This window comes from Octodon degus, unplaced genomic scaffold (genome assembly GCF_000260255.1).
Source record: "Octodon degus isolate 3935 unplaced genomic scaffold, OctDeg1.0 scaffold00025, whole genome shotgun sequence".
Lineage (NCBI taxonomy): Eukaryota > Metazoa > Chordata > Mammalia > Rodentia > Octodontidae > Octodon > Octodon degus.
The window spans coordinates 1,142,274-1,155,772 of NW_004524601.1; the positions used below are offsets into that span (position 1 = coordinate 1,142,274).

The following is a 13,499-nucleotide window of genomic DNA, read 5'->3' on the forward strand; positions in this document are numbered from 1 at the left end:
GACTGGCGCCACGGCGGGCGCGTAGGGTTGGTCATCTGGAAGGACAGACACGACCCTTACTATGCAACGTGGAAACCCCCCAAATGGGGCAGTGGGAGGAAGGACGGGCAAGAGGATGCTGCGGGAATGATGAGAGCACACGCGCACACGCGCACACGCGCACACGCGCAAGCCCACTCGTGGCACAACCAATGCACACTGAAACATGGAGAAGGAAAAGTTTGCGTACTTCAAATGGGTGAAGTCTATTGCTATAAAGTTGTCAAGAATAAAAGCCCACAAAAATGTGATAAGCAAGCAAAGTACTGGTATACACAGAGGCACATAGATCAAGTGAGAAAACACAGGCACGCGCACATTCACACACTCGTGGGCAGCTCACTCCTGGCAAACACACCAAGAACACACCACGGGGAAGGGCAGTCTCTCCGTGAAGGGTGTAGGGAGCACTGAACAGGCCCCTGCGGAAGGCGAAAGCCGGGCGCATCACATACAGAACAGTCATTCCAACACGGACAGAAAACGAGAGGACGAGAGCTGAAGTCGGCATCAGAAGAGCACTTCGGAGAAAAGCTCCAGGTCTGGACAAAGATGTCTTGGCTGTGGCCCTTAAAAGCGCAGGCAACAAAAGCAGATGAACAGGACTCTGCCAAGCTACAGAGCTTCTGCACAGCAAAGGAGACAGCACCGAGGAGGAACCGGGCGAGTGTCTCTGCAAAGTGTAATCTGGCAAGGGGCTTCTTTCTACAATATATAAGGAACTCAACAGCGACAAAATGACCTGAATAAAAAGTAAGCAAGATCTGAGTGTACACTTCCCAAAGAAGGCACAAGATACAGGTAAAAGGAAACGACGCTGGATGTCCCCAACCCCCGCGAAGAGCCGCGAGGAGAGACCTTGCATCTATCAGGACGGCAGCGACCAAGAACCAAAGGCAACAGGTATTAGCAGAAGGCCCGGAAGCGCATCCATTATGTATGTGAATTGCTTCATCATGGAAACACCTGAGGCTCCTCCAGAAGTCGCTCTCTCCACATGAGCAGCACTTCTGTGACTGGCTATCCATTCAAAAGAAACAAAGCCAGCACGTCCCAGCGATGTCGCCGTGCCCATGCTCCTGGAAGCCAAGATGTGGGCTGAGCCTACTGCCTGCGCTCAGGCGGCGGATAACGAGACCAACGCGCACACACACTGCAGCTGCAGGAAGAGAAGGGCACCTTGTCGCGCCCCACCACACGACACATTAAGCACAGAGGACAACCACCCTCAGTCTCACTTACATGTGGAAACTAGAAAACATTCAAAGTCACACAAGCAAATGAGACGGTAGTGACTGAGACAGGGGAGGAGATTGACAGAAATGTGGGTAAAGAATACAAAATTTCAAGCCAAGATGTTCAGGAGGCCTCTTGTACAGCATGGGGACTCCAGCTCATAACAAACGCAGTGTATTCCTGAAAATCTCAAAGGGCTGGTGTTCAGTGTTTTCACCATGAGAAGTGCTAAGTGACATATACAAGTCAGCTACCTCAGCGTAGCCCTCCTACTACGGACACATACTTAAACTCATATTGAACGTAAGGATAGTAAAGACAAAAAGAGAAAATTCCAGAAATAAGGATCCCGGAGCCTCACCCCGCACGTGGCTCCAAGTGCGGTGGTCAAGGGCACATGGTCCTGCTCAGCTGCCCTGCAGTGTGGCTCCCTCTTGGGCAGTGTGTCCACGCGGCACACTCACTCGCCACCTGGGGGTGACGCTGACAGCCGAGGTGCTGCAGTGCCTGTGTTTCCGCAGCGACCTGACCCTCCGTCGCCCTGGCCCGCAGGTGGCACGTGTCACGCTTCCCTAGCAGCAAGCGTGCCTGCAGCCCCCTTTCCGGCAGGGCGGTGCTTCGTGTGCACACCCGACTGTCCTCACGGGCTCCTCTGTGGCAGATGCGCAGACTGCCTTGCGGGGCACGGGATGGGGCCTGTCAGCGCAACGTGAGCGGCACCAAGTCAGACGCGTAACAGCCAAGCCATGTAATGCGTAACATGGCTTCTCTTGTGTGACAGACACACAAGAGTACACACGAAGAGCAGGATAAAAGGAGACGATAGGAACAGCGAGATGGAGCGTTTATAGAGGGAAGGGACCAAGGGCTGGAGGGAGGCAGGGGGGAGGCAGGAGGGAGGCAGGGAGCAGAGCGAGAGGGCGTGCAGACCTTCAGGGAGTCATGAGGAATGTAACCAATATGGGCTAAAAACAGTTTTTAGAAAAGGATGAAAAGAGTACAATAAGATTTTCTGAGCGAGCACCACAGTCTTATTACAACATGTTGCTACAGTTTGGTTTCCTTAGCAGTTACTGTTTTAATCTCTTGCAGTGGCCCATGCATAATTACGCTCCATTGCAGACGTCGCAGGTGCAGAGAAGCTGTGCTGCACGGGGCACGGTGCTGGCCCAGGTTCTGGCCTTCCGGGGGCTCGGGACAGACCCACGGGAAGGGGCCACTTCCCGCTGCGACTCCTTCGGGCCGTGACTCCATCTTTCCCTCCTCTGAGCTAGGAGCTCATCCCGCACACCCGTCACTACTGTTGTGAACGTTGGGAGCCGTCGGTCCCCAGCGACGCTGTGGAGGTGCTCTGACCCCTGCAGTCTGCCGGGGATTCTAAGCAAGTCGTGCTCTCGTCTCGGTTGCTTCTCATCACAGGGCCACCCCGCACCCACAAGCACAGGAGTTACCTACTCACGGTCTGTAGAGCTTTGGTCCCTAGTCGGCTGGCTCCAAGACAGGGTGGCACGGCAGACGGCGCCACGGAGGAGAAGCAGTCAGCGGCGCAGTGGGCAGGGAGCAGCAGCCTCCCTCCTTCCTCCCCTTTTTACTCCATCCAGGACACAAGTCTGTTGGCTAGTGCCAGCAGGTGGGTCTTCCCTCGTCAATAAATCTGTCATCCACATCCAGAGCCAATGAAGCTTTCAGGGGACTGATCCAGTACCACAGCCCATGTTCGTTAGTTCCCAGACCTGCCTATGAGGACACGAGGCCGTGGGGCATCCAGAGGTGAGTCACAGCAAGTCCCCGTTAGATGGCAGAACTAGTGTGCAGCCTGACACTTTAATGACATGGTGGAAATGACACTTGAAGTTGAGACAAATCAACAAGTACCTGTAATTCTGACAAGAGACAGTGGGAAGCACTGTCAGACCACACATTTTCTTTGAAACTTTTACCTATTTATTTATATTCCACTGATTTCAAGGAAGGCTGAACAGCAAGCAGGTTGCTTTTTCTAAACATGTTTTCCAAATGGGACCTCTTGACACTGCTGGTGCTGCCAACTTCTTTCCTCACAGAATAATGTTCTTCTATTGTAACTGCTGGCTACACTTGGAAATTGAAAGGCAAGGATATTGTTCTTATCCAGAAAAGAAGAGGGGAAAAATAATCCATTGTGATCACAGAGCCTGCTTGGAAGACTTGCCACACAGGGTGACCCCTGGTATGTAACACCAGTCCCATTAAAAAAAAGAAGGCCAGATGAACTCGATTTCTAGGATTTGTCAAAGCTCCAGAGAACCAGTCCCTCACTTCCCCAGGGTCCTTCAGAACTGAAACACACATGTCCAGAGTGAGCTGATAAAAGGGGCAGGAGGAGCCGCAGGGGAAGACCACCTCGAGGACACCACCGTTCTCTGGGGCAGCTGAGCTTCCTTCCCCCTCCCCGGCCTTGCTGCTCCCAACAGCACTGCCCAGCCGGCAGCCTGGCGGCCTCCTGGGCCTCGTCTGGATACTCATTTCCAGCCTGCACTTCCTGAACCCGCGCCTGTGCACATCTCTCTGGCTCGCTTTGGTGGCCTGGCCCTGGCCCTGGCCCTGGCCCACCACCTCCCCACTTTCAGGCCTCATGCTGGCAGGAAGGGACATGGCCCCAGACCCTCCACAGCACACCGAAGGGCAGTTAATGACAAGTCCACAGTACATAGTGGACAGGCACTTGGAATAAACGTACTTTCTATGAGTTAGTGCAAGAGAGAGGGTGCTAAATGCTGCACAGGTCGCGGGTGGAGGGAGCGAACAAGCTGGGCTGCTAACAAGATGCCAAGGCATTACTTTTGCTCTGAGTACTCCCAGAAGCCGTTTTTTCCTTCCTCCTGGCAGTGGGATGAGCCCAGGGCTCTGTGTGTACAAGGCTAACGCGCGCTGCAAAGCTACATCCCAGATGAACGCCACTGTTCCGCAGGAAAAGTCATTTTCTCCATAGAACACAGAGGTTTTCTGTGATTACAAGATGGTACCTCATTTGAAATAGCAGTGGACCAAGCAACTCAGTGACAGCCCGCCTGACATCGTGCCACGTGTAGCCTGCATCAGTCTTACACTTCACATCTTCCATTTCAGAGGTGAGGAAACAGCTCCGGGGGGCCTTCTAGGCCTGCAATCCTCGTGGGTAGTTCAGGTCAGTGACCAGGAGTGGGTGGAGGAGTCAGCCTGCCTGCGTTCAAATCCAGGTTGCGCTCATGGCTGGCGTGCTCTGGGGAGACCCCTGACTTCATAACACCTCTGCATGGAACACACAGGAAGGGCAGGGGAAGCAGTGCCCCTTCCTGGCGCTGCTGTGGACCCAAGTGAGGTGGCGCGGGAAGCCCCAGAACCACGTGCTGTGCTGGCCCTAGAACCCTGGGCACATCATGCTGGCCATGGAACCTGGGCGTGGTGGCGCATGCTTGCAACCCCAGCACTGGGGAGGATCACTATGAGTCTGAGCTGCGCAGCGAGACCTTGGATCGAATAAATAAATAAATAAAAGATTTTTTAAAAGAAGTCTCGGGCGATCTGACCCCTGGGCACACGGAGCACCTGGGAAATGTCTGCAAGGCTCGATCCGCAGGACTGTGTTTCGTGGCCACGTGAGGCGCCCCACACGTGGACACTCACAGAGGTTCTACCATGCATGCTTCGTCTTAGAGAAACTGGCCATTTCTCACAAAAAGAAAATACATGCTAAAAGAAAACCTTGAGTTGGATATAGTAACTCAGAAAAGGAAGACCAAGGGCAAAAGTTCAAGTGTGGCTTCCTATAAGGGCCCCATTTATGTTTGTTTTCAGAAAACACTGTACAGGATGTGAGTACTTTCGGCCATTTTCCAGCGCATTGAAAGGTCATGCTAAATAGAAGTGATATTTGTGCAAGCCATGGTGACTGCCAGGGAGCTGTTTCCCCTGGCCAAGCTCGGTGGGGACAATGGGACACTCAGGAAGGCCTCAAGGAGGGTGGGCCTCACACCTCGCGCCTGCTCCTCCATCAGGGAGAGGCACCTCAGGGCGGCTTCCCTGGGAGGGGGGTGGGCAGCCACGGGGGATGTCTCCGGGAAACTCTTTCTTGCCTCTGGTTTCCCATTCCAGAGGGGGCAGAAAGGAAGGGACAGTGTGCGGAACATGACATGGGGGCCAGGCAGAAAGGAAGAGAGCGCCGAGACACGGGGGCAGGACAAACTGCTGGCAGCGAGGGACGGGTACAAGCACCAGTCTCAGATGCCAGCAGATCGGCAGGCGCAGGGTGCTGAGGGAGCACTTCTGGAAACCTGGGGCCCTCCGAGCACTGCGACAGGGCCACACAGGACAGCAGCTGGGGACGCTCGGGCCTGTCTGCAACCACGAGGGACTGAGGAGATGGCCACTGTCCACCTTCCCAGACAGGGCGAAAGCCTCTGGAGTGTACTGTGCAGAAAGCACACGGTGGCCTGGAGACGTCACAGGCCAAGTGCAGGGTCAAGGAGCCCCATCAGGGACTGGGGCGCCTCCCGCACAGGGTGCAGCGAAGAGAGACGGCGGAACAGCAGAAGGCTGCTGCCAGCCTTCAGCGAGAAGCGCTGCACGCTCAGGGGGTGCGGGCACAGCAGGAGTGCTGCACATGCACACGCGTTTTACAGCGTAAGAAGAATTTTCGGTGCTCTCCTGTCTTACACAGAGGCTTCGCAAGCGCCAAGACGTACACTGCACGCTGTTTCTCGACGTCCCTAAACACTGACTTCATGTTCCGGAAAACATGGTTTCTTAAATCTATAAATACTACTCACAGGATCTTATTGATGACTACTGTGCATAAAAAGCAAAGAGTGCACTTTTGGTACTAAATCTACTCCAAAATATCTGCAGCTTTTCTAGAATGGCTAATTAAATATAATTTATGTTAAATAAACTAGGCGTAAACATTGTGATATTCTGCATAGACCATTAAGCATATCTCATTAAGAAGTTTCTGTATTTCTAAACCTTCAAACCTTCTAAGGGGTGCTACAGATGAATAACTACTTTAAAAAGGAAAGTACTAAAGGATATCCCTGAAGGGTCTTTAAAAACAGTTTTTGAAAGCATAAACAGGAAGTGTGCTATAAGGTTATGAAGAATGGTGGAATAAACGTGACTGAGGCCTATTTCCTTAAAGAAGCATAGAAAGAAGTAAAGAGAAAGCTGGAACTACTCCGGCTTGCAGAGCCAGCGTGAGCTCCGTTATGTCACTGGGCGAGTGTCATGCCTACCCTCTGTCCCATGTGTGCTAACAGTGTGCTGAGCTGAGAGGCAGCAGCTCACCCTGGCATTTTTAATTTAGGAAAACGAGGACAGTGTGAACCCTAAGGAGCAGTTTTCTGGCTGATGTCGCACAGCATGCCTAGGGGGTGACGGGTGCGCCATATCCAGATCCTCTTTAAACATGTGTCCTCCAGACGGACCCCACTCTGGCCCACGCGCAGCGAGCCTTCGCCCTGGGCTTGCACACAGCACGCTGAACACACGTGTGCCTCGGACGGTGCAGCCCGCACCAAGGGACAGCGCTGAGCACAGTGAGCAACACAAAGCCAGCTGCGGACAAGCAGGACATCTGATGGGGCCCGGCAGGCTCGCCGCACACCACAGCCTGTGGCACCTTTGAGCCGAGCCAAGAGAAGGAGTAGGAAAGCACAGAGCCACATCTGCACTCCGAAACCGCAGCCCCTCCTGCCCTAGGTAGCCACACGAGCCTCTTCCCTGGCCGCAGAGCCCTCTGAAGCTCTCTTTCCAGAAAGCTCTGCAAATCATACAAACGAATTCATTACGCCCCAAAATGCTAATGCTCAGGTACCACTTTGAATGCAAAGAACATTCCTCTGAGACTTTCCCCTCAGCAGCCAGGAGTCAGTCAGGCCTTTCCTTGGCACTCTGTCAGCTCCCACAGCCAAGGAACCTCTGGGTGAGGAGAACAAGGCTACCAAGATGCTCTTGCTATGGACCACAGCTGGCCCAGTTCAAGGGGTAAAGCCTGAGCACGTTCTTACCCCTTTGCTTTCATTTCCCATGCAAGAAACAGGCAAGTGCCAAGGCTTAGAGGACTCGGGATGCAAAATGCTTTCCATTCCATTGCGGAGGAAGTCCGATTCAGTGCTCCTGCCAGCCTTTCACAGCATTAGCCAGGACATCTGCAAACCTGCGGACAACAGCTGCCAATAGCAGCTTAGCATTTCATGGGTCAGCACTTAGAACTGACAAATAATAAATGATTCTTGTAAGCAGTGTGCAGCGTTGGGGCATAATGTATTGAGGGCTGGCTAAAAAGTATGAACTATAAATTACATTATAACTCTGCCTTTTGGAAAACAGAAGCTAAGTAAAATAATGGTTGTCATTACCATATCTGTTTCCTCAGCGATACACTTTCTCTAAGAAAGAAATTTTCTTTGCACAGAAAGAAAGTGTGAATAATATAAAGCCTGATTTTTTTCATACATACACGAGCCTGACAAACAATTTCAGCCATTCCACAGCTTATCACAAGGGGCGGTTTAGGGTGCTCACTACGCTGCACGATACAGTGAAGGGAAGTTATCTGAAAGGAAGGTTAGCTTGTTTTGGCAGGTATCCCTTGATTTTTCAGACATAAGAACATTTTTGCCACTTCCATTCTCAACACACTACAGGGGCCCGAACCCTACAGGATGAACACAACAGCGCTGACCCTCACTTGGCTACACCTGCCGGGGACGCTGCGGAGTTGTCGCACACCGAGCTTTTAATGATGCGACGACTTGCGTGTGGCACGCAGGCTCTGAGCCTCGCTGATCTTCATTCCCCGCGGCCTGAAATCTTAGGGCAAGCCTGGCTGCTGCTGAAGAGAATGTCGTCATTAGGAGTGCTCACGGGGGCCCGATGCTTCCTAACAAGAGGTGAATCAACAGTAACAGGAGAGGTAAAGCCAAACTTCAGAGACGCAGCCTACGCAAGGAAGACCTGTGGGCTGCCAGAGACTTCTCAGCAGCTATCAATGGCAATTCCAAGTCCGAACCCAACCTAAGAGGAACAGGAGAAGCCCAGGTCAGCTAGGCGACACGGATGCTCCTCAGACACCGTCACAATGCACCTCTGTGTTTATATGCTCCTCTCACTCTTCTGTACATACGTTCCTGTTATTATTATTAAAGTCCTTGAAGGACAATGGCTCATCTGCCCCCAATTTAAAAAAAAAATTTAAAGAGGATACAAAATAGTAATAAAAAGTTGGAAATGGCACAGAATTTCACTAAACACAATAAGTAGGAATTTGTAGAGACCTTACTCTTAAGTGATAAGTCAGACCTGCGTGTGTCCCGCACGTTAATACCAGTCACAACAGCGCTCCTGGACAGCCCTGGCTCTCAGAGAGAGCCCCAGTGGGCAGGACAGTGCTCTGGAGAATCACCTCCATCCTACGTGTCGCGTCCCCCCAACTCAGGTGACTGGCCAGAGGTGGTCAAGCTGAAGCGTCTCCTCCACGCGCCTTCCTCGAGAACCCTGACCAGAGGCTGCAGACCGCTGCTGTTCCCTCACAGCACAGCTCTGCGTTGGAGAACGGCCCTACACGGGGCTCCGGGGTGTCCCTGGCTGCCCATCATGTGGGCTGTGGTGCCGTTTAACCTCCCTCCCAGGACCTTCCCTGCGAGAACATTTGAAAGGCTTTCTCTTAAGATAGCCAGTCATTTTCTATAGCTCACAGTCATTAAGGACACCCAGACCTCTGAACAAGGGATAAAGGACAGCATCCCCATGACACCTACATCCACAGCAAACACCTTTTCAGACAGGACCTCCCCGCATCCTGCAGCCTCTGGTCAAGGTTCCCAAGGGAGGCACGTAGAAGAGCCGCTTCAGCTTGACCACCTCTGGCCAGTCACCCGGGTTGGGGGGACGCGACACATAGGATGCCAGTGATTCTCCCAGTGGTGACCTCTGTGGGGTGGGAGGCTGTGGCTGTCGTCCCGGGGGAGGGGCTGGCAGCTCAGCGAGGGCTAAGGTTGTGCGTGGCTGCTGCAGCCAGGGGACAGCCAGCTCGGGACACAGCCCAAGTGCACGGGGCACACGCCAGTGGAGTGTCCATCACCCCCACTTGAGGAAACCTACCTGAGGGGTGCTCAATACTTTCTTTTCCTTTCTTCCCCCTATGCAGAATCCTTAAGGGGAATTCCATGGGAATGCGAACCAAGCCACAGGGCAAAGCTCCTGCAGATGGTGCTCCCTCTCCTTACCCTAATCCAAACGACTGCCTTGGGAAACGCTCACGCAGTAGAATGCGTGCCTTAGTGCCTCAGTGCAGGTATTCTCCAATGAAAAGAAGAGGGGCTGAGTTATGCCTTTCTGACAGAGACAGAGCACTGGCCACCTTCTACACACCGAACCACTGGGAAGCACAGCGTGTGAGCCAGCTGACCGCAGGCCCACGCTGCCCCGACCTCACGGGCTCTGGGCGAGCATCCCCAGGGCACGCTTGGTGCTCGTGCACAATCACACACAGATCCTGCTGCACTAACATGTTAGGGACCTCATGAAGCACGAAAGCAAACAGAGCGGGACAAGAGAACAGGTGCAGTGGCCGAGAGCGCAGAGGGCGCAGGTCGGGCTCAGCCAGCAGACGCACGTCCTCACGTACCCGAGGCGACGCAGGACCACATGCCAGCCTCCTGCCCCATGTGACCCGAGGTCACTGCCACCCCTCACAAAGTGACTGACAGAGAGTCCACACAAGCTTTGACATTCTTGTTGCCTGAAACACTGAAACGATCTCTATGGGAATACTTTGCAAACTCTTAAACACTCCACTAACTTGTAAGAATTACAACTAAAAAAATGTTTCATTCTTTTATCTAGTTAACTTTCAGGTCATTTCTCTTCCTTCCCTTCATGGTAACCACTACACTACACCTGATTCAGTAATACTTTTCCTGCTCTTCTGTAGGAAGAACAACTTTGGCTACTTAATTAATGGATGCACACGTAGCCGCAGAGTTCAGTTTTGCTGGTTTTCGCGCTGCATGTAAGTGTCGTGAGATTGCTATGCCATTTTTTGTTATCGTCCTTCTTTCAACACTCTGTCCACAGGGTCTGCCCGCGTCACGGTGGACGCCTCCAGCCCACCTTCCCTGACAGCAGTGGCTGAGCGTGACCACACTCCGCACACAGCTCCGGATGCAACGGGGCGCGCACCTCTCCAGGGTGTGCGGATGCCCAAGGGGGGGCGATCCCGGACACGGCTCGGTGAGCTCCTTGGCATTCACTCTCAGGTAGCCATGAAGAGGCCATTACATCACTAGCTTTATCTTTCCGTAGGTTTTAGTTTCTGCATACTCACTAAGTGTAAACTACGATATGAAACGGATTTTACTGTTACACAGCAGTATGCCAAATCTCTCTCCCTCTGCCTTCATTTTTTATGTTGCCTTCACAGCGTTCCTCTGAATGAGTCAACACTGTGTACACTGGGAGAGTAAGATGCACAATTTTAGAGTAATACTGCACCAAAAAGCTTCAGGTCAGCACAGCCTGAGGCTGCAAAGCCGAGGAAGACACCCACGTGGACAAGTGAGGGGCAGCAGACTCGAGGGCGAAGGCCACCTCCAAGCCGGGCGGATCCTTCCCAGCGGAGAGTGCACGGTACTGTGGCTCAAGCAGAGGCTGCTCCTGGGTCCACCCTCGCTCGCCACGGCAGGCCCAGTGGGCATCAGGACTGCAGGACACAGACCCCATGGCATCCGCAGCAGTCCCTCAGACACCTTGGGGAGGCGACTCTCCCCACCCCGCCCGGCCTAGCACACCCGCCCGGCCCAGCACACCCGCCCGGCCTAGCACACCCACCCGGCCCAGCACACCCACCCGGCCCAGCACACCCGCCCGGCCTGCACTTTGCTATCACGCAGTGTGCGCTGTTCTCTTGTCATTTCCATAACAAGAACAGTTCCTTAAGATCGGGGAAAGGATGTGACCCACGAAGGGAAAAAATCTATGTACACTTGCTTTGCTTTATGAGAAACTTGTGAAAGTGACTGTAACCAAGCAACTCTCTAATTCTGGGAGAACTAATTAAGAAATGAATTAAGGGATTCAGTGGGTACCCAAATTAGTCATTAGGGCTCCAAGATCTGGAGTTCTGGTCTAAATCCAGCGATGGCACTTGCATCCAAAATAAACACGACTAGATAAGTATCACAGCTCACAATTAAAACGGATTTATGTAGCTTATGTGTCCACATGGGACAGGCCTCTTCCTAACTGAATTCGGACACCTCTTCAGCGACTGTGGGTTTCATCTGCCTCCTTCCATGTCCTCTGTAACTGCTGGCCGTAGGGTTATGCTGAGGGAGAATCATTTGGATCAGCGATGTCCACAGCACAAGCATGAAAAAAAAGAGCAACGCCTTTGAGCTGCAATTAGAAAACCCCCTAAGCGTGCTCATGTGGCATATGTTTTAGAGCATACCAACCAGGCGGCCAGTTACAAAGGGGATATTGTTGTCACTCTTCTGAAGAGAGTGCTCCAACCCAGGAGATCGGCTCCACAGGCCAAGGATTCCTGCTCTCCACCTCTGCTATGACTAGTGACAGACAGCGGGAGCGCTTTCACTCTGTGATGAAAGTATGACCACACTGTTTTGAACTGGTGCACCCTCCATCAGGCAGCAGCCGCCCCGACAGAACACTCAGGACTTCTGCTTGTTTGATGTGTGCTCCAAGGAAGCAGGAACTGACTGCGCCCTCGCCTGTCCTGGAAGCAGGCGGCTCAAGTGCACAGAGCAACTCCTCAGCTCCTCCGCGTGTGCGTGCGTGTGCGCCCGTCTACGGAAGCAGATGGAAAAACCCACCAGCTGTTTCTGTTATCAGGCTCATCTAAGGACTGTACAGAACGTGTGCTCATGGTGACCCGGATACAAGGAAGTTCAACATTCTCCTCCCTGCACGGAATACTACTGACTCCCGCCCAGGTTAATGGCTCTTTTCAAAAAGTTAGTTATCTTCCTACTAAAACCCCAGGGCAATGGCAAGAGAACTGGGTCTAGATTAAACACTGATAGATATATCCAGGAGGCACTAAGGCTTCATTCGTTAGGACGAGCTCCATTTGGAATGAATGACTGTGGCAGGATCTGGACCCAGAATGGTGCCTTCACATGGAGTACAGACTGCTGGGGGTGAGGGCGGAGCAATAAAAACAGCCTGGAGACTGTGGCAAGCTAAATCAGAGACACAACAGCACAGACTTCAGGCGTATCCATCTGAGCACCAATAACGGACAAAGGCAACAGCTACGCTTCACTGGGCAGCAAGCCTGTGTAGGCTCCTCCTGACACAGGCGCAGACATTCACGAGCTCTCCACGATGCTCAGGATTGTCCTCACATCAGAGAGGGGGCTGAGGCTCACACTGCGGAGACTGAAGACTGTCTCATTGTTACGCAGCCAGCATGGGTCAAAGCCACGATGGGTCCTTCCATGAGTCCTCCAGCCAACAGAGCGTGGGGACCACAGTCTGCCTGCTGGCCTCACTAGCAAGAGTGTCAAGGGTGAGAACGCCTGTCGCTGAGAGGATGCCAAGCTACACCACTACCTGAGACCCTTTCCAAATCAGGGGCTGGTCTACAAGAGACCTTTCCCTTCCCCCTTCTGTGTCTTTGCTGTGGAACTCCAAAGTATTTTATAGGCAGGACACTCTCCAGCACTGAAGCATGGGACACACACACACACACACACACACACACACACACAGCACCTGGGCCACTGGCCTCGGGCCTTCCAGCCACACACAACACAGGGCAGCTCAGGCAGAGGCTACCCAAGCATCAGGAGGCAACCACAGAGAAGGAAAGGACCACTGCTACTCACCGTGGAATTCCTAGTGATGCTCCCAAAGCAATGTGAGTTCTAGAATGTTCTGGAAGAAAGAAAAGTGGAAGGTCAGGTGGTCTTGCATCAGCACCCTCAGCGTTCACTCCCAGCGTGCTGACACCCAACCACAGCATCCAGAGTCTGGCGGAGAAGGACCTGGCCTCACCCACACCCTCACAGCTCTGTGTCCTGGCAGCTGGAGAAGAGTTCTGTGCCCAGAGCACTAGGTTCTAAGAGTGGGTGACAATGGGGCCTCATCACAAAGTTGTTAAAGGTAACATACGACATGCACAATGACTTTAACACACCTATGTAAGAATGATTTTTTTTTTCACAGTATAAATTTTATTTATT

At 52.8% G+C, this 13,499-nt stretch overlaps 1 protein-coding gene across 2 annotated transcripts in view; it reads right to left on the bottom strand.

Annotated features, from left to right (window-relative positions):
• Positions 1-13,194, bottom strand: part of Spats2l (spermatogenesis associated serine rich 2 like) — a 123,628-nt gene extending 110,434 nt beyond the window's left edge. Inside the window, exon 1 of one of the 2 annotated variants that reach the window (XM_023712355.1) lies at positions 13,143-13,194. The gene's annotated coding sequence lies outside the window, so the exon portion shown is untranslated. Of the gene's footprint in view, positions 1-1,636; positions 1,658-13,142 lie in introns of those variants that run through there. The other variant, XM_023712357.1, reaches the window with a different exon arrangement.
• Between the last annotated feature and the right edge of the window lie 305 nt (positions 13,195-13,499).